The 20,884-nt window shown below is 34.2% G+C and overlaps 1 long non-coding RNA gene across 5 annotated transcripts in view; it reads left to right on the forward strand.

Annotated features, from left to right (window-relative positions):
• The window catches only part of LOC106557600, a 75,385-nt gene that overhangs the window by 38,783 nt on the left and 15,718 nt on the right, over positions 1 to 20,884 (forward strand). For 4 of the 5 annotated variants that reach the window (XR_005377235.1, XR_005377234.1, XR_005377236.1 and 1 more), the window contains 2 exons: positions 12,023 to 12,174; positions 12,604 to 12,693. This is a non-coding gene — a long non-coding RNA (uncharacterized LOC106557600). The remainder of the gene's footprint in view (positions 1 to 12,022; positions 12,175 to 12,603; positions 12,694 to 20,884) is intronic. The other variant, XR_005377238.1, reaches the window with a different exon arrangement.

Raw genomic sequence — 20,884 nt, forward strand, 5'->3', positions numbered from 1 at the left:
GCAGAGACACTATACTATGTTCACAAAAATCATTTTTTTTTCTTGGGCATTGGCTTTCCCATATATTTCCAGCTTCTTTTATTGTTGCCTAAGGTTACGTGAGTTGTGATTAATGAAATGTAGACAGAATGATAAATGCCACTTTTGGGCATAACTACTACTAAAAGCAGTCTCCTAACAATTCTCTGTGCTGTCTCTCTTCCTGGTCTACAATAAGATACAGAAAACACATAGAGCACTGGAAGGGCCTAGAGCAGCACTGCTTCCTTCACTGAGAAAGTCTGGCTATGAACAATATATTGACCGAATTAAACACTGTGATAAGTAATGCAGTTGATTTATATGTTGCTATAAGCTCCTTATTTTGTTGCTGGCAGATAACAATTTGTAGATTGCTTCACAAAGGGTAGGGTTATAGTGCCCTAAGGAAGTGAAAGGAAGTTGGATCCCTGAATCATTCGAGCAGATTACCAGACTAGTCATAGCCACATTGGACTGTTGAAAGAACAAGAAATAAACTATTGTTTCAGTTAAGCCACTACCATTATTGATTTTTGTAAGCACTTACACAATCTCGATTAATGTAGATTGGTAGAAAAAAGACTGACAAAATAGGCAATATTTTCAGGTGATCTTAAAATGTTGACAAACTTTTAAAAATTTTTATTCATTTATTCATGAGAGACACACACACAGAGAGGCAGAGACACAGGCAGAGGGAGAAGCAGGCTCCATGCAGGGAGCCTGACTCAGGACCCGATTCCGGGTCCCCAGGATCAGGCCCTGGGCCAAAGGCGGCACTCAACCGCTGAGCCACCCGGGTTGCCCCAAATGTTGACAAACTTGAATGCATTCCACAAAACAGAAATTGTGAGCAGATTGTATATTTAATCACACACAATAATCTAGTAATTCGGGGCACCTGGGTGGCTCAGTGGTTGAGCATCTGCCTTCGGCTCAGGGCATGATCCTGGGGTCCAGGGATCCAGTCCCACATCTGGCACCCCACAGGGAGCCTGCTTCTCCCTCTGCCTGTGTCTCTACCTCTCTCTGTCTCTGTGTCTTTCATGAATAAGTAAATAAAATATTTTAAAAAAACAACTAGTAATTAACAAGATGTTTTTAATAAGCAAATTAAATAAAAGGTAAAGATATCATTTTTTATGACTCTTTAGCCAAAGAGGAAATTTAAAACTGTAAATATCTGCGCCAACATTAAGATTGATATCTATCAAAACTCAGGAGATTGAGTACAAAGCTATTCTGAAGTGCATTTATAGCCTTTAATGAAATATATAAAGAACTGAAGGAGTTAGAAAAACAAGCATACAAAGAAGGAAAGCGAGAGGGATAAAGCAACATAAATAAAAGGAGAATATAATATAATGCATTTTTAAAAGAAAAGCTGTAAACTTAAATAATAAATCTAGGAATCAGAGTTTTATGGTAAAACAATAGTAAAGGCAGTATAATAGACCCCTACAGAAGTCTAATCAAGAAAAAAGAAAGAAAGAAAAATCTCTACAAAGACATAAAATGCAGAAGGAAATATTAAGAAATTATTTAATTTGGTGAAAAATATATACTACCAGCATTAACTCAAAAAGAATTGTATCTGACTAGAAAAATACTCATGGGCATATACAAGTTGTTAAACTATAACCTCTACAGATATGTACAGGGAAACATTATATATTGTTTGATTTTTTAATTTACTAATTCAGAAATACGGGTATCCACTTATTATTGAAATAAATAAAAATATATATTCTTTCTAAATTATCAGTGAAGAAATTGAAACAAATAACAATTATATATCAAAGGAAATAGCAGTGAAAAATATTAGAGGTCAACCTGTTAAGCATAAAATGACAAAAGACCCATGCCATAATGATAGCAAATACTCAAATAATGTATGTTCATATCAGTTAGGATTTGAAAAATGGACCATATTATGTCTGTAAGAGGCACACTCGGTTTTGACTTGGGGTCTTTAAAGGTATTTAAATATCTACCAAACAAATGCAATACAAAGAAAGAAGGGCTCAGAGTATTAGAATAAGTCAAGTTTAAATTTAAGGTTTTATTTTTTTTATTTTTAAAAAAAATTTTTTTAATTTAAGGTTTTAAACATAAATTGCACATATGCGGTAACTTTTCACTAAGAAAGCATTCAATAAAATATACTAATAAAGCATAAAACAAAAGCTGTTGAAAACACAAGGAGAAATGGACACAGATATAATAATACTGTTAAGGAAATTTCATAGAATTCTCAGCCTAGCAAATCAAGTGTGAAGTTATAAAATTGAATTGGAGAAGCTTACCAAACTTGATTAAATAAACTGATATTAATATACAGAGATTTCCTCTTTGTTTTAAATAGTCCATGTGTCATTTACGAAAACTGACCATAGTAGCCCACAATGAAGCAGTTAAGTTTTATAAATAGAGAAATTACAGGTGCTTTGTTTGCTCCCAGTACTGTTCTGCTTAGAACTAAATGTGTTAACACTGACTTAATACTGAACCTTTCTGATAACAACACATAGAAATGCTGAATTAAACCAAAATTTGAAATATATGGAACAGTCCAAAAGAAAGAAAGGAATATCCTCAAGTGATAGAAGCCAAGTAAACTGAAAATAGGTAATATAAGCTCAGGGATTGTCACCAGAGTAAAGAGATACTTGGACATAAGACCTAATGTCAGAGCCTGGAGTTTCAATGTCCAATAGGAATAAGAGATATGGCCTTGGGTTCCCAAATGGGAAAGTGGTAACATTGAGATTTTTTTCTAAAGACTTCAGAAAAAGGGTAATTTTTAAAAAAATCTCTAACCACTGAAACATGGAAGCTACAGGGTTCTAGGTAGAATAGAAAGTAAAAATTATTGCATCACAAGTTGGTGGGGAGTTGAAATTTGTATCAGCTGAATGTCGAGGAATCCCCAAGCTGATAAATCAATATATAAACTCCTCTCAGTTTATTTCCTGGTAAGTTAATGCAAAATATTCTCTGGAGAGAAATTACAGTTCAAATGTTATGAGTTTGCTAAAGGAAAAACTGTCTCTACCGAAGATGAGCATGCCACAAAAAATTCCCCATGAACAAGAGTCAGCAGAAACAAATAGGAGGGTTAGCATCCCTTGAACTTAGGACGTAAAACAATATTCTGAGGGCCTCAAAAGGAAGAATGTTTAAAATAACTGAAGATAAATAAAGTAATATAAACCACAAGTAATAAATACGTAGTATAAATAAAGAGATAAATAGTGTACATTTTTAAAACAGTCAACAGATTTTGAGAACATATAAAAAGTATTTCCAGAAATCCAAAAAGTAGTTGCAGAAATAAAAAACAGCATACTTAATGGATTGGTTTAAAAGAAGATTAGAAATAGTTGAAGAGATAATGCATTAGGAGAAATATCTGAGGAAATTACTCTTAGATGCAATATAGAAAGTTGATGAGATGAAAAATATGAAAGAAACATTGAATAAAGGATGAAAAGATCTACTATATTAAAATAGAAATTTCAGAAGGAGAGAATGACAATGTGTGAAAAATCATAATTTTAAAATAATGGCAGAGAACTCTCCACAATTAATAAAAGATATGAATCCTAAAATTGAAAGAGCTAAAAAGTCCTGAGTACAATAATTAAAAAGAAATTAACTGTGACCATATTTTAGTGAAATTATGTATATTAAGAAGATAAAGGGGTAAAGAGAAAAACATAAATGCTACCAGAAAGAAAAGCTACATTACCAACAAAGAAAAAAAAATGATTGGCAACAGCCTCTTGAAAGCAAAAAGAAAAAAATCCAAAAAGATTATAGAATGATATCCTGACAGTGCTGAAGGTAAAAATCTATCAGCCAAGATTTCTATATACAGATAAAAAATATATTGCAAGGGTAAGGATGAAATTGGGCATTCTCAGTCAAAGATTAAAAGAATTTGCCACTCATAGACCCTCACTGTCAGTGTTATTAAAGGATATACTTTAAGAAGAAATTTTTAATAGATGGTTTTTAATGCAAAATAAGCACAAAATTATAAACAGCAAATCCCATTAAAAATAAAATAGAAATAAGATAGCATTCACAAGAGTAATAAAACATATAAAAAAATCCAAGGACAGATTTAGTATAAGTCATTCAATAACTTAATGGAGAAACAGATAATTCATATGCAAGAATTTCTTATATAAGTGAATAACATATCAGCATAGATGCATAATGATAAATTACTTCATTAATAGAGTTGGAATACTTGACTTTCTCTATGGAAAAATAAAATTAATTTCCTGATGCCTATGGTATGTAAAATTCAAATCAAGATGGATTAATACCCCAAAATAAAATGAAATCTTTCTGTTTCAGAGAAATATAATATTTTCATGAAAGTGGGGTAGGAAAGGGTTTCAAAACATGACACAAAACAAATCATAAAGGAAAAGATTAATGAATTAAACTAAAATTTAAAACTTTTCTTTGTAAAGGGTAGCATAAAAATAAAAATGCAGGTATGAGCAATTCATGCAACTGGTATGCATTAATATCCAGAATATATTAAAAACTGTAACAAATCTATAAGAAGCTATCAGGAGAAAAAAACAATAGTAGAATGGTCAAAAAATATGAACAGAAATTTTACAAGAGGAAATCCAGTAGCCAGTACATATGAAGACCAATATTACTACTAAACAGATTAATTCAAATTATAATTTGATAAGATACCAATTATATCTATCTCATTGGCAAAATTTATAATTTATGATAAATTTATAATAAATTCTAACAAAATGTTGATGAACAAGTAAGAAATATCTTGACTCATACTTTACTGGTTGGATATAAATTATTACAACAGAGTGGTAATTTATAGTAAAATTATTATAAGTATATTTTTTAATCTAAAATTTTGTTTTTAGGTAGATACCATTAAAAACGTTTCCCTTTGTGCACTAAGAGGCATGTACAAAGATGTACATCAAAACATTATTTATAAAAGCAAAAAAAAATTGAAAGCAACCTAATCTTACATTTGTAGAATATGAAAAAATAAATTAACTTATGTATGTATGTAAGTGAACGTGATACCAAGGTGAGAATAATTAGATCTACATGAGAACATGAATAAAATTTAAAAACATTACCACAGAGAAAAACAAAAAAAGCTAGGTACATGACACTATTTATGAAAATGTTTTAAACAATAAAATAATCCTATAATAAAGTGAATATTTTTACCTGTATCATAAAATTATTTAAAATAATTTATGTGGAAATGGCACATACCAGACTCAGGATTTGTGTTTACTCTGACCGAAAAGAAGAGCAAGGAAAGACAGATGTTAAGTCATATATTACTTTCTAAAAAATACACAAGTATTGCAGAATAAGTAAATATGTTAAATCTCTGTTTTATGTACATAGTTCTATGCCATATTATTTTGGGGAGTTTCTGAATGTTTAATATAGTTTGCATATGACATAGAAAGCACAAAAAACGAAAGAAAAAATAAATATTTTGAACTCCATCAAAATAAGTTTGTGCTTGTGTTTGTGCTTCTAAGGACACCATCTAGTAAGTGAAAAGACAAGCCATTCAGTGGGAGAAAATATTTATAAATCATATATATAATCAGAGTCTAGTATCCAGAATATATAAAGAACTCATACAGCTCAACAATAAAAAGACAACCCAAAAGATGGACAAAGGATTTGAATAGACATTTCTCCAAAGAAGGCACACAGTTACCAATAATCACGTGAAAAGATGCTTAGCATCAATAGTTATTAGAGAAATGCAAATCAAAATCAAGATACCTTTTCGTACCCACTAGGATGGATTTGAATAGACATTTCTCCAAAGAAGGCACACAGTTACCAATAATCACGAGAAAAGATGCTTAGCATCAATAGTTATTAGAGAAATGCAAATCAAAATCACAAGATACCTTTTCGTACCCACTAGGATGACTATAATAAAAAAATGGAAAATGAGGGTTGATGAGGTTGTGTAGAAATTGGAACTCTCGTACTGGTAGGTATGTGAAATAATGCATCACTCTGAAAAACAATTTGGTAGTTCCTCAAAAAGTTAAATATAGAGTTATCAGGTGACTCAGCAATTCCATTCCTAGTGATATACAAAAGAAAACTGAAATATAAGCCCACAGAAAAAAACTTGTGTTTGAATTTTCATAGTAGTATTGTTCATAATACCCAGAGTAGAAATAACCCAAATGTCCATTAACAGATAAATTCATAAGCAAAATGTGGTATATCCATACAGTGACATATTATTCAACAATGAAGAAGAAATGAAGTAGTGATACATGCTAGGTATGGATAAACTTTGAAAGCATGAGGCTAAATGAAAGAAGCCAAAGTCCCTGTTTTGATGGTTCCCAAGGCCATCCTCAGACTTGATGGTTCACTAGAAAAACTCTTGGGAACTAGATGCTGTTATATTTATGGTTATGATTTCCCACGGCAAAGGATGCTGACTGGAAGAAGGAAAAAGTGTCTGTGAGAAGGTCTGGAAGAGATTAGGGGTAAATTTCCGGGTGCATGCTCTTGGTGATGTCACCTGGAATGTACTCAATTGTCACAGCAACAATGGGCTCCACCAGATGCAAAGTGTTGTCAATCGGGGAAGCTGACAGGAGCCTGGGTATCCAGGACTTTTCCTTGGAGTCAGTCTCACAGGCTACTCACATTCAGCTACTCAGACTCCAGACCTGCAGGGCAAAAAAACAAGCATTCACATTAATCGCATTGTTAACATAAAATATAAGGGGCAAACTGATAGAGCCTGGTGCAAGGCCTTTGGTGTACAAAAACAGTCATCCAGTTGAACATTTTAAGGGCTGAGAACTCAAGACTCAGGAGCTGGTCAAGGGCCAGTTCTGAAAATAGACCTTTCTTGGTCATGTGCACAGTTAAAGTAACCTAAGCCTGATGTGCTTTTTCCTGCACAGTCACGTTCTCTCTGATTCCATTTATATAAAATGTCCAGAACAGGCAAAACCATAAAGATGGAAATTAAATTAGTCATTGACAAGAGAATGGAAGAAAAAGGAATGAGGAGTGTGACTGCTAATAGATACGAAGCACTTCTGATGAAAATTTCCTTGAGTTAGATAGTGGTAACGGTTATATAGTCTTGTGAGTATGCTAAAAACCATTGAATTACATACTACAAATTGCAAATTTTGTATGTAAGTTATATCTAAATTAAAATCTGTTAAAATATTTCAGTTTAAAATTTAAATTTACTGTTATGAGTATTGATTGATAGTAAGTGTAGAAAGAGAAGAGAATTTATGAAGCTATTGCAATACACATAAATTATTAAATTCAATGAAGATAACAATGTAGGAAAAAATTATATAATACCCATTTGGTTGGGGCCTCCATTAGGAAACAAATCTCTTTTATTTTTGTGAAATGTTGATGATGAAATAGTAAGTAATACTTTGGGAGCATGTCACAAAAGTCTTAAAATATAAATGTTTGATCAAAGAGAACCAATTAAATAAATTGTATACTACATGATGACATACTAGACAGTCATTAAATTGCTTTAAGTATAGTTAATGACATGGGAAAATATTCATTGTACAATGACAAATAAAACATAATAAAATGTTACAAAGATCATATATTTAATTATAAGCAATTTTTAAAAACTATCTATAATTACCAGTAATAATTAGATGGGAATGTAACCGAACATCTGTTATTTTGTAGAGGGATTTAATTATTTGTATGTTTGCTTAGAGAATATGATTTATATTCAAAAAATTATTATTAAAAAAATAAATCATCCAGTTGTTATAGAGAATAGGCATAACAAACCTTCACCTCACAATATCATTCCTCCTCTAAATTGCAGTGTATTGGTGAGTTGCCTGTATAGATTAAACTCACTTTTAAAAATTATATTTTTCATCATCTATATAAAGAACCTCAAGTTGTCAAAACATAGCTCACTTTGTGAAATACCAGTTGATCACCTAGAACTATAAATAGCTCAAATAATAAATGCTGAATTACGTGTCTACTCTTTCCTCCAGACTAGATACAGAGAATGTTTAGGGTAGCATCATGAATAATTAGCATCATGATAGCATCATGTAAAGTAGCATTATGAATAATTCTCAAGTGTCTGGGAGCCTATATTTTTATATTGCTTTCAATGTTTTTCTCTGTAGGACTTTACTCTTTAAAGTTATAGATTTGTGAATAGAAAGTAACTTTATAATATCAACATTATTCCATGCTTTTATGATTATCATTGAATATATGTAAGAACATTTGACAATAAAGAATAGTTAAGTTAGAAAATAGATTCTATTCTGAAATGTTTCCACCCATATAGTCATAATAGTAGAACAGGATGACCTAATTTTCTGAAAATCTTTTTTCCTCTATTTTGACTTTATCTGCCCCTCCAGAAATACCTTAGTGAATTTCTTATTTAGAATATATTCTAGGGACACCTGAGTGGCTCAGTGGTTGAGCATCTGCTTTTGGCTCAGGGCATGATTTCAGAGTCCCAGGATCAAGTCCTGCATTGGGCTCCCTGCATGGAGCCTGCTTCTCCCTCTGCCTACATCTCTGCCTCTCTCTTTCTGTGTCTCTCATGACTAAATAAATAAATAATCTTTAAAAAAAGAATATTTTCAATAAATGGTTTGCTGAAGAATAGCTAAGTTTTAGTGGATAGAAGGACATGAAACTTTAATCCGGAAAAAATTAAAAGACCAAACATGAAATTCTGTTATCTTTTTTATTTGTAATAAGAGCAAGATCACCTTAAAGAATAAATTCAACCCTTGTTGAAATTGAATATAGTTTCCTCTTTTTAAACTCTTATTGTCTGATAATATTAAAACAGGCTTGTTATAAAAAATAAAACAGAGATTTTAAATAGGAAAGCTAACTATCTCACCTCTCTCCACTAGATTACCAGATAAATAAAACCTGAAGGACCTTGTCGCTACCAGACCTATACAATAAAAAATATTAGGAAGATCTTAGAGCTGGAGAAAAATGTTAACAGACAGAAACTGAAATCTACTCATAGAAATAAAGAGAGCTAGAGTGTTTAATATGTGGGTAAATATAAAATGCTTTTTCCTCATTATCTTATTTCTTTAAATGTAAGTGGTTGATCATCAAAGTTAAAAACATTTATTTATTAAAAGATACTGTCGAGAAAGTAAAAAGACAACCTCTACAATGGGAGAAAATATTTGTAAATAATATATCTGATAAGGGTCTAGTATCTATATATATAAAGAACACTTAGAGCTCAACAATAAAATACAGAGAACCCAATTTGAAGAAAGGCATAGAATTTGAATAGACATTTTCCCAAAGAATATATGCAAATGTCCTATAAGCACATGGAAAATATGTTAATATCACTAATCAAGAAAATGTAAATCAAAACTACATGAGATGCCACTTAATACCCATTAACTTGGCTACAGTAAAAAAATAAAAAATAAAGGAAAACTAGTATTGGTGAAGGTATGGAGAAATTGGAACAGTAAAATGGTGTAGCCACTTTAGGAAAGTTTAGCAGTTCTTCAAAAAGTGAAACTGGATTTATCATATGACCTAGAAATTCCATTCCTAGGAATATACCCACGACCACTGAAAACATATTTGTAAAAAAAAGTGTTCACATATGTACATAGCAGCATTATTCATAATATCCAAAAAGTAAAACCAACCCAAATGTCCAACAACTGAAAAATAGATGAACAAAATGAGGTATATCCATACAATAAAATATTAAACCATAAAAAGGAATACATACTAGAAAAAACCTAAGTATCTATCAAAATGTAATAGATGAACAAGGAATCTACAGGACTAGTCATACAATGGAATTTTACTCAGAAAGATTGGACTTGATACATGCAACAACATGGATGAGTTTTGGAAACATTAGGGAAGTCTGCGAAACTAAAACAAGGGTTTTTTTCCCCCCACTCCCTTAAATTTTAATTTCTATGTACTTATTACTAGTATACAGAAAAACTATCAATCATTGTATACAGTCAACTGGCATACAGAAATGTATCTAGTTTTCTTTATGATTCAATGAGTTAGTTTTACTAGAGTCCCTCAGATTTATAATTATAACATGATGTAATTTGCAAAACAAGATAATTTCATTTCTTCCTTCCAAATATTTACAGTGGTTATTTTATTTCCCTACCTTATTATACTCATCAGTACGTGGTGTTCTAAAATATGTGATGTTCAAACATATTATTTAAAACAGATAATGCCTTCTGAATTTCTTTATGTTTTATTATACCAGCAGAAATAGGATTTGAGAAATGAGCCCTTTATCCAAACAATTGTTAATCATTAAAATTACCTTTAAAAATGTTTTTAAGTTGCTTTTTTTGCTTAAACTAAGGTATGTCAAAGATTCTTTTAAAGAAAACTTACACCTCTTTTATAAAATTTTTGGCTTACAAAAGAATTTGACTCTGAGGTGAGGATAATGTAGTTTGAGAGGTCAATTTTTAGGGAGAAAAACACATAGTCCATATTTTTCATGAACTAGCAAGTTATATATATCTAAAGGCAGACCTTTTTTCCCTGAAATTAACTTTTTTCTTTCTAAATTAAATGCTTCTTTCTGAATAACTCTATAAAATGGTCCTAATAAACATTTTTTAGATGTTGAGAAAGTATAAGAACTAAGTATGCGGTTTTACGTTTATTAAGGGGATGTCCCCAACTTTTCCATTACAGAGACTATATTTCCATCATTTAAGGAAGAAACTTCATTTAATTTTACTATATGGAGAGAAAGGGAGATAACAGTTAATTAAGTTGCATAAAAATCCGATTTCCATTACAGCAAGCTCCTACACAAAGATTTCTTCCAGGAAGTCATGAAGTCATTATGTCATTGCCTTCATTATTATCCCACAACAAAACATTTCTTTCAGACTTAGGGGAGCCAATATGTAAAACAGAAGATATAAAACTCAGCTAATATTAGTATAAGACTTAAATTGAATTTATAATATACTGTAATCTTTGGCTTATATTGCAAAAAAAAAAATACAAAATGACTTTTTAATTGTGCCAGCTACCTTTGTTGGTAACTTCTATGACTCAAAGTGAAATCCAAAGTTAAGTGTTTCTCATATTAAAAGTCGGTGGCAGAGATAGGGAAGGATCAATATTACACTCCAAAGAAGTTGTTATATGATTATCTGCTTTACTAATCTGAGCAAAGTTAATTCCCATGTGCAAAGAACACCATAAAACACAATATTCTCCCTTAGAGATGGTTTATCTCAATGTCGCTACACTCGTAACCCAATCACTGACTCAAACCAAATTCAGTGGGGTACACAGGCTATGGAATTACAAATGGCAGGAAATCACCAAAGTAGGTCAAATGTCTGCATGCTCGGTAGACATCATGCCCATCTATTCAAAAGAAGCATTCAGCTGTCATGTTTCTACTGTATTACCTTTCCACAAAACAAAATAAAAGAGGCTATGGCGTTTGGTATTATTTGGAGTACAAAAGAAATATCAGCATCTATCTTCAAGAAACTTGTCATCATTCCAGATGTAGGACAGTCATTTTTCAGGTTCGCAGTATTCTAAATTATATTTTCATGTACCCCTAATTATTTCTGATCTGAGAAGTACATCTGGAAAGGCTGAGTTAGTTACCATCGGTAGAAGCAGTGAATGAGAGTTCACTTAATTTGATAGTTCAGGTTCAACCAGTGTTTAGCCCGTCAAGTTTTCATCTCAATAACTTCCAAGTAATTTTGGTATAGAAGTGATATATAAATCACTCACACCAATCCATCTGTCGTATAGTAAAATATCTTTAATCTTACTTGATTTTTACCCTTCTGAAGATCTATCGTGTTACTGCTCACCTATGTCCCAGCTTCCCCTTCTATCTCTTCACTTCACAAAATTCCTCTCTATTCTTTTCCCTTAGGACAAATCAAAATAATTTCTTAGTCTGGAGAAAAGTCGAACTCTATGAGGAACGTAATAGGTGAAATCTACTACAAGTTGGGCAGGACAACAGAGATGTCAAACATTTTTTGTTATTGTGGATAAAGTTCAGAGTTAACCCACTGGCCAAAGGTAATGATTATTATGCTATTAGTAATCAATAACATCACTTTAATTTCTAAGAGCTAGAGCATATCTCTTCCTTGGACTACACTTAATATCTTTCTGACTGAAGCTAACTTTAATAGTTCAAACACATTTTTGGTTTATTATAGCAACTGCTTGGGATATTTGTCTTATTTTGTCTAATTTGAATTCTGCTATTTCTCAGAGCAATCTGGGCTTGTTGTCCCAAATTCCCATTTACTGTGAATTTCTAAAAGGCATTAAGACAAAACAACTTCTGTCCCTGTGCCTCTGCAGGGATAAGACAAGCCCTTGCAAGTGGAGTTAGTTATCCTCACTGTCCACCTGAGCTTTTTAAATTATTTTTTTATTAGAGTATTATGGAAGTACTCCTCAAACTAAATGTGCTCACCAAACTTCTGGGTGTCTTTTTAGGATGCAGATTCTGATTCAGTAGTCTGGGGTGAAGTCTAAGATTCAGTACTTCTCAGATACTTCCAAGTACATCACACTTTGAAGAGCAAGGTATTATACCATAGACTGCATGGTGCAGTGATATTTGTTTCCACAAGTTTTGTCCAATATTGTGCCAATATTCCAATAAAGTTCACTATTTGAGTGGGACTCTCAGCTTTTCTCAAACTTCAAGGTTTCTAAGGCTACTGAGAAATGTCCTCTTGTGAGAAAAGATCATGACACTGACCCAGTGCCATGGTGCTTCCTCATTAACCAATCTTCCACAGGAGACTTGCTTTCAGGAAAAAAGCATAAACAAAGACAGCAGAGTGCAGTTCTAGCACTTAAACCTCGTAGGTATCAGAAATACTGGTGGAACTTCTTAAAAGTATAGCAGTTTTGAGATAGATATTTGAAGTTGGACTTTTTATTCATTTTCTATGCTGTGTAAAAACTGCCACAAACTCAGTGACTTAAAACAACATCCATTAATTAGCATCACAGTTCTGAGGTCCAGGCATGATGTGGCTAGATTTTCCGTTCATGGCTTAAACACCGAAATCAAGATCAGCTGGGCTGACTTGCCCTCCAGAAGTTCTGAGGAAGAATCTGTTTCCAAGTCCATTCATGTTGTTTGAATAATTCCATTCCTTGTGATTGTAGGACTAGGCACCCTATATCCCTGTTGACTGTCAGCTGGGGTCTACCCTCAGCTCCTGGAGATCACCTGCACTCCTTGCCACATGGCCCCTCCATTTTCAGGCCAGTGGTGGCGCACCATCACTGTGCTTCAGATCTCTGGCCTCCTCCATCTTTGACCCCTAGACTCAAATGGTAAGAGCCGGTGTGATTAGATGAGGCCCATCCAGACAGTCCTAGGTGAGCTGATTTGGGACTTTACATCTATAAAATCACTGCCAACAATACCTAGATTCGTGTTAAACTGATAACCAGGAGGAGCATGTACACCAGGGGATGAGAATTTGGGGGCCATCTGAAAATTTTGCCTACCACAGCTTCCAAATTAAAAACTGAGGAAATATGTTTACTTCTTTTCCCTACGCCCCATGGAAATAAAAATAAAAGTTGTACCATTGACATCAAATCCATAGCAACACTGAAAACTGGCAGGGGTGAGATTAGTGCACTGATTATTTTGACAAGTTTCTGGAGATCACACTGAAAAGCTAAAGACTGAATTGAGAAAACAAAAACTACTCTCTGGGCACTCAGGATCCTGCAGCCGAGGGGAAAGCCCATAATCTCTAAGTCCACATGTTTAAAGGGAGATGGGCTTTGGGCTATGCGTTGTATATGGAACAGCCAGACTGAGGGGTCCTGCCTCATTTGCATACCCATATCATGACACAGTTTTAATGATATAACCTGTACACGTTAGTATGTATTTTTTTTAACCACTAGAATAATACAAAGAGAAAAGGATTAAAAAGGATATCTTTGAGTATTGAGAATAGAAGTGGAATGTTAACAGGAAATCACTTTTCATTTAAATCCTCTAAAAAGATTGTGTATATATGCCAATTTTATTATGAATATAAATTAATTTTTCCTGTCATATTTTGATTTGTAAGATTTTTTACATAGTCTAGATATTAATCTTTCAATTCTATGTGCTATATATATTTTTTACTGTGTGAGACTTTGTTTTCCAAATTATGATGACTTTTCACACACATAAGTGCTTAATTTTAGTGTAGACCAGTTAATTAGTCTAATTATTGCTTTTCTGGTGAGTGTTTTTGAATAAAATTAGGTATCAGAATTTGTTCACTTCCAAACAATAGGAAACTCAATTTGAATTGCCATAAACAAGAAAAGGAAAGCAAAATCTTTCAACAATGCTATTTTTCTGGTACAACTTGATTCAGACACAAACGACCATCACGATTCATCTCTCTCTTCTAGCTCATAAGGGGGAATGCCATTCTTCATTCTCCTACTCCAGGTGGTGGGCACTAGCAGCTTTGGACTCATTCTGATCATCACAAAATAACTGCAGCTCCAGAATTCACACTCATAATACAAAATCTGCAGGAAATAGAGAAAGTTTCTCTTCCCCAGGAGGCTGAATGTTAGCTCTGTGTTTCATTGGTCCTCATTTTCATACATGCCTATCTTGAACCCATAACTGTGGCCGAGAAGCTGGGGCATGCTGACCAGTTTTAGGCTAATGTGGGCCAACTTCTATTTCTGAAAATGGAGTTAACCACTGAAGAGCACTTGGGCTGAGAGCCGGGAGATGAGGGTCAGATTACCAAAAAACATTACCACTTTGGGTTCAGGTGGCAAAAAACAAAAAACGACCAAACAATAAATGTCCAGATAATAATTGTTTTGAATTTCACATGTGATACTGAAACATGAGTACTACTACATTTAAGAATACAGACTAGATATCAAATACTAGTCTGGAAGGATGTGGCCCTTCATTCCACATAATAATTATTTACGTTACAATTGCTTCATATTAAAATGGAAATAATAACACTTTTAAGGTTATTATGAATTAAATAGAAATTATATGTAAAGTGCTTGACACGTGCTTGGTAAATGTAGTAGTCTAAATTGTTATTAACATTTGAATGTTAATTGAAAGCTATGTGCTGCCTTTCTTAGGGGTATTTGTATGTGAACTTTCCTCTCTGATTATGGTACTAAAGACATAATCCTCTGTTAATTAGACATCCATTAAGGCAGATGAAGCTAGAATGTAGGGCCCATGCCTGCCCCAGAGAGATCCAGCCCTGGATAGTCTGCTCATAGGCTGATGAAGAGAGGTCCCTCTCAACAGACTTACTACTGTTCTGTTTCAATCTATTAGCTTCAAATTCTTTTTTTTTTTTTTTTTCTGAAAGAAAGTTGAATTTAGGCAATTTAATTAATTTTCCCTCATCGATAAAATGGGCAGTAATATCATCTAACAGAATAAAAATTATGTTCAGTGTCAGCACTTACCCAAAATAGGGACTCAACAAACACTAATCTCTCCCTGCTGTCCTCCCCTATGCTAACTGTGGGGCCTTTCTAGTCCTTCACATTTCTTTCATCGTCTTCCTATATCAACATTTACCAGCAAAAGCGCACATCCTTTCAAGGAAACAACCACACTTAGGATATCTTTAGGAAAATATATTCCCAAGAAAAGCCATCAGCCAAAGAATAGTTAAGGGAAGGGGCACCGAACCTCCCATATACTGTATGAACATCACAAGATGGCAGGGAGACACATTTTAAATTTATTCTGTTTGCGCTGATTTATGGCCAAGTTTGAACTCTTGCTTATTTAGGGAAGCCCCACTTACAACACCCGGACTGAGATGGATTTTTCAGGGCAATTAAGAAACAGATGTATTTAACATAAGTGTTTGAAGCTTTTAAAATAGCCCATTATTTGCTTATGTTTAAGAATGTCCATCATGAAACAAAATCCTACTATAAGTGTTCCATGAGAATATATCATACCATTATCACTAGTGGTCAGTAAGAGAAGTTGATATTTATTTAATCCACCCACTAGAATATTTTATTTTTAAAAATCAATTTCAAAGTACATTTTTACTGAGTGCCATGGATATGCCCAAAACTATGCTAAGATTGTAAGGATAACCAAAGAAATGATCACATCTAAAACCATAAATCATTACGGCATGGAAAAATATTAGCTGATCATATGCAAAAAAAAAAAAAAAAAATGCTAACAATCCAGTGAGGACTGGACTGTTCAAAATAACAATGAGTCCTTTTTTCTCCTTGCTCCATTTTTCCTAAGAGGGGCTTGAAATTCAGGTAGCATAGGATTTCAAAATCCTGTTCTTATATGTTGGATATATTAGGTTTAAAAATGTAGGCAGGGGATCCCTGGGTGGCGCAGCGGTTTGGCGCCTGCCTTTGTCCCAGGGCGCGATCCTGGAGACCCGGGATCGAATCCCACGTCGGGCTCCCGGTGCATGGAGCCTGCTTCTCCCTCTGCCTATGTCTCTGCCTCTCTCTCTCTCTCTCTCTGTGTGACTATCATAAATAAATATTAAAAAAAAAAAAATCACTGGTGAGGCGTCTTCCATTCCTTAAAAAAAAAAAAAAAAAAAAAATGTAGGCAATCTCTACTCACCCAGAATAACTTGAACCAATGATTCATATCATTGAAGTTACAAAAAAAAAAAAAAAAAAAACTACTGAATGTAAAACACTTGAATAATTCAGATGAAAGTAAATTATTCACTTTATAAGATTAATTGGGCTAATTATTTAATCTAAAAATCTTGAGATAGTTGTTTCTTAGTTCCCATACCATCTTGCTCTTGAAGGCCTCAGAGCCCAGAAGGCTGGGAAAGGTGCTCATCTGGGAAGAAAGAGCCCAAGGCATTCTTCCTCTGGGAGGGAGGTCAAACCAGAATAATATTTCAGAAAATTGATAAATTAGAACCTTGAACCACTCTAGTAGCACTCCTGTGTAGCTGTGGAAAGCTTTGTACAACTTTCTAACAACTTCTCCAGGAAAAAGCAGCACAATTGCTTCTACATTGGTAACATCTATCTCTTTGTCAAGGAGACTCAATGGCCATTTGATGATGCATGATTCACTGGTGAACTTTACAGAAATAGTCTAAAAGGGAAAAGCTGGCCTTTCAGTCAATCAGCAACCAATGAATTAGCTGAGATGAGATGGTTCAGAGATTTAATCACTGCTGAGTTCAACCTGGTTTCCAGTGATGGATGGAGGTGGAGATCCAGAGTATGAGGAAAACAGGAAAATGTAAGATGAGAAAAGTTACTATATGAGTGAAGCGAGGAGAGGGGCGGGAGCAGGGGGAAGGACTACTGTAGCATCTTGTTTCCTCGATTAACCACTATTTAAATTCATAATTTAATCCCCTATAGGGAGTCCCAGCAGAAAGTCCTTTTGCCCACTGAGACAGCGCCCATTCTGAGCAATGGAAGGAAATTTTTACAATAGGAATGCAATGGCATATTTTGGAGATGATCAAGGAAGGAGATAGACTGTACTATGAAAATAATAAATACCAATATTGTTTAGCACCCCTTACCTCACCATTTGTGAGTCAATGTTTGTGCAGACTTCTGAGTTCATAAGGTGAGAGTAAATAGAAATAATTACCATTAAATACCAAGCTTTGCAGTCCTCACTCTAAAGGCTGTATTTACAGAAGCAGTCTTAAGCACCTCTCTGAAGAGCCATTAGCCAAACTGACGAAAGAGAAGATCCTAACGGAAAGCACTATAATTCAGCAATCACAGCAACATCTTGATGTTGGAAAGAACATAGAGTAGCACTGGAATAAGATGTACTGAACTACAGTTTCATAGCTCCTTCTTTCCCACAAAGGATATGAAGAATTTATTTATCTTTATTAAGCCACAGTTTCTTTGTTGATAAAAATGGGGATAATAATAGCATTCCCTCAAAGTTGGTATGAGGACAAAGAATAACATGTAAAATTTACATCAAGATACTAGCACATGTTAGAGTTAAAATAAATTGTAGCTGTTACAACGGTGGTCACAAGTAGCCTGTGAAAAGCCCCTGTATTACAATTGCTTTGTGTTCTCTTTCTTACCTTTCGAAATCATTGGCTTTGTGCTAGTATTTAACTTCTTGCTGATTTTTACCTCTCTGACCATCTGAAGAATGATTGGGCTCCATTGTCTACTTGATTTCCCCATCCCAGTTTTACTCCTCAGTGTTCTGTACTATGTCTCCCTTTGGCTCCATGACCTGCATTTAACAAGTAAGTTCCACCCAAATTCTACATCTAGTTTAAAAGTGGATGGTCAGGGAATATCCATGAAAACTTTATGGATGGACTAGAGTATGAACTACATCTTGGGGACAGGCACACTTGAAATTAAAATGGATTCTATGTTTGCTTTTCAGTATTCCATCCATATAAATAAACCACCGAGTTCTGTTTTGCATTTGCCATTATAATTCCACTTTTCCTTACTTCAGCATTTTCATACAGCATTTCAGTTTTCCAAGAATGGGTGACATCATTGTCAAGGACAAAAGAGTTGGTTTGATTTTTATTGATAACAATCTGGGGTGATTATTTCCTAATGACATGATAGTAACATATCATATCATATATCACAGGAATTCAGAGATTCCTGTGCTAGTGGGATCCTGGGTCCAATCGCTTTCAAATTGTGATCTCTGGAGCCCCGAACTACCAAAAAGATAGTGCAGGGCTCTTCTTGGGGAATCTAGAAGGGAAAGGCTGCTTGACTCCAGCCCACGCATTCTACTTTTATTGCTTCATATTGGATTCTGGATAAGATTGTACTTAGAAAATAAAAAGTAATTACAAAGCTCAAAAAACAAACTTTGGAGATCTAGTCTGTAACAAATCCAGTCTGTTAGTGTGCCCAATATTATACTACCTACTTCTAAACTGCTTATGTATTTGGCTCAGCAAATACTTATTGAACATCTACCCAGAGTGCGGTGTGGTGCTCAGGCTTGAGGTTGATACGAGACAGTCCCTGTCCTTGAAGAGGAAATAGCCCAGGGTAGCAAAGACTGCTGGCCATCTACTCAGTATCTCTCCTTACCTTCTTCTTTACAATGTAAAAGCAAGCATCAATGTGCCCTCTTAAAAGATGACATTTCCTGGTCACCCCTGTAGCTAGGGGTAGCCAATAAAAAGTAAGTGAAGTTATTATGTGAGAGTTCCAGGAAAGTGCTGTAGAAGGAAGCTAAACAGCCTAAATTCATCTTTTATCCATTATGTTCTCTTCCTTCCTGCTGTCTAATAGGCAGATGTAACTGCTGGAGTTCTCCTGGACATGTGGCAACTTAGGGATGGAAACCATGTGCTATGTCAGTTCAGAAAGATGTAAGGGGGCCAGAAACCTGATGACCTTGAAGTTATCACACACCAGCCCAAGACTGTCCATTTATGAATTTCCTTTACATAGATAAAAATAAGCCTCCAACTTGTTTAAATCACTGTTACTATTTTTTAAATATTAGCCCAAGCCTAATCCTTATGGAAAAGTAGACAAGTAAAGAGGCAAATTCAGAAAGATGATAAATTATGATGAGGATAGAATTATTAGAGAAGTATGAGGTTCGAATGTAAACCAGGCACAAAGATTTGGGAAAGGTTCTTAAAGAAGTAAAGTCTACACTGAATCCTGAGGGTGCCTAGATGGCTCAGTCAGTTGAGCATCTGACTCTTGATTTTGGCTCAGGTCATGATCTCAAGGTCATGCAATGGAGCCCCACATGGGGCTTCATTCTCAGGGGGAATCTGCTTGAGATTCTTTCCTTCTCCCCACCCCCATGCTCTCTCTCTCTCTCTCTCAAATAAATAAATAAATAAATAAATAAATAAATAAATAAATAAATCTTTAAAAATAAATAAATAAACTGAATCCTGTAAAATGAGTTGGAGTCAGCCAAGCAAAAATATGGAAAGTGGGTATCTGGGATGTGGAGCAGCATGTGCAAAAGCCTGGGGGATAGGGACTAGGGAGAGGATCCAGTGCATTCTGGGAATTTAAAGTATTTCAGTGAAGACAGTAGGAAGAGGGCATGGGGGCGGGGAGTGGTAAAGCATGAGAAGGGGCCATAAAGTGTCTTGCCTGACTGAAAAGGGAGGCGACTAAAGGATTTTAAGCAGGGAGTAATGTGATAATATTTTGATTTTAGACATATCATTCTAAATTGAAGTGATGGAAAACCAATTAGGAATCTGTTTTTAATAATACTGATAAAGTAGAGCAAAAAAAGATTAAGAAAAGGGAAATTTTTAAAAATGTGGTTATTGATCAAATTGGGATGAAATGAATGAATCCATGAGAAAAAGAAGAATCTAGATTAATGTCCGGGTTCCTAGGTGAATAATTTCATTTGCTGATAGAAGGAGTCCAGGGAGAGGAGCAGGCTTGCTCTCTTCAAAGGTCACAAAAGATGACTTAGATCTGCATATGGGAACACTAAGTGCCAGTCATGAAAGGTAAGCCTGAGTCCGCTAGCTCATTCTTCGCATACTTTAGCTGCCTTATTTCCTTTTGTTTCAACTTGCCTACCTACACACTGATCTTCTTTGTATGAGATATAGAATAGTGGATGATTTTCTAAATCTAAATATGTCTCATCCTTTAACATAAAACATCTGTGCAAATTTGTCTGATATGAAAGATACATGATACAACTGAGGAAAACATGTTTCAATGATAATTCTGCTCTTTTCCTGTCACTAAACTTTTTTTTTTC

The sequence above is a fragment of the Canis lupus genome, chromosome 23, assembly GCF_011100685.1.
Source record: "Canis lupus familiaris isolate Mischka breed German Shepherd chromosome 23, alternate assembly UU_Cfam_GSD_1.0, whole genome shotgun sequence".
NCBI classification, from domain to species: Eukaryota; Metazoa; Chordata; class Mammalia; order Carnivora; family Canidae; genus Canis; species Canis lupus.